We start from the raw sequence: 1,260 nt of genomic DNA, 5'->3' as shown, positions 1-1,260 counted from the left end.
ATCGTCGACTCTTCTGCTCCTTGGACATCGCTGTGCTTTTTCCAGCGCCACACAGTCACAGAAAAAAAGAGTGAATTTGGGGATATGACATGATACTCGTAGACTGCTATCCTTCTCCCTTCATATGTATAGGCAAGTCTTTCACCTTTGGCCATAAACATTGATCTGGGCACAGGTTTGGAGGAGAGTTTCTCTCTTCTCAAATTCATTTGCAAGTCTTCGATTATACAAAAACACCTTCCGTGAACCAGCATGAGTCAAGCAGTGTCACTCAAAATAAAATTCTATAAATGGAAAGCTGGATTTCAAAACAGACATGATAATCGATTTTAAAGACAATAACAGAGACAGTTGAAAGCAAGTTTATCACCAAGACCTTTTTAATGGTCCACAATCTGTAACTAGGGTATAACTCCGCAAAAACATCATCACAAGCATTGAGAATAATTTGTTACTTGTACATGGGTAGAGAAGTCAGCTTCTGTGCAAATTAAAAATAGCTATACACAAAACCTTTTTTTTAAAAAAGTATGTCAATTGCTATTGTACCCAAAAGAACCTTTCTGATTTGAATAACTTCCTCACAAATTCCCAGAGGTACAGCTCATTGAGAAACTGGGAAAGTGCTTGACAGAGTAGGCATGGAGTAGAAGAAACTCAGGGGGTCAGTCTCATACTGGGTCACCAAAGACTGAGACAGCACTCAGAAGTTTTGTGAATCACTGGAATGCCCCACCCAGAGGGTTATAGTTGCTCCTCTGCGGAATATATTTAAGGTTGGGATAGAAATGTTTAGGGAATTGAGGGATCTGGGAAGTGGGTAGTAGCGTTGAAGCCCAAGTGCAGTCACCCTTACACAATGGTGCAGCAGCATCGAATAGGCCAGCTGCCAGTTCAAGTGCTCTTCACATCAGTGGAAGCTCATTATTTAGAATAATGAGATGGGGCCCAAACTTGAAGTTTTTGTTTGGAAAATCGTCACAAAAAGATCACGGATAGATTTGCACTTAAAATTCTGCTGCTATTAGCATCAGTTTGACCAAATTATGTCAAGAGAAACAGCAGAATTGAGCAGAAGCACAGAGGTGTCTTAGTGTGAGAAGCAACTTATTGTTTAAACCTTATTATAATTAACAACAGGAATGAATTGAGTGGTTAAACCTTAGGATAAAAAACATGTTATTCATGCTAAAAGCAAGCTGCAGTTATGAGTTACACCAATATAAAATGCAGATATAGATTGTACAAAGAATTATGTTT

General features: G+C 38.9%; 1 protein-coding gene across 3 annotated transcripts in view; it reads right to left on the bottom strand.

Moving 5' to 3' along the window:
* Positions 1 to 357: 357 nt before the first annotated feature.
* LOC122563929 (aldehyde dehydrogenase, dimeric NADP-preferring-like) overlaps positions 358 to 1,260 on the bottom strand; it is a 55,012-nt gene continuing 54,109 nt past the window's right edge. For all 3 annotated transcript variants that reach the window (XM_087977240.1, XM_043718195.2, XM_087977241.1), the window contains one exon: positions 358 to 1,260. This exon is cut by the window's right edge and continues 203 nt beyond it. The gene's annotated coding sequence lies outside the window, so the exon portion shown is untranslated.

The sequence above is a fragment of the Chiloscyllium plagiosum genome, unplaced genomic scaffold (genome assembly GCF_037043375.1).
Source record: "Chiloscyllium plagiosum isolate Xiang-an unplaced genomic scaffold, Cpla_swu_hap1 HiC_scaffold_31, whole genome shotgun sequence".
Classification (NCBI taxonomy): Eukaryota; Metazoa; Chordata; class Chondrichthyes; order Orectolobiformes; family Hemiscylliidae; genus Chiloscyllium; species Chiloscyllium plagiosum.
This window is presented reverse-complemented; position numbering and strand designations above follow the sequence as displayed.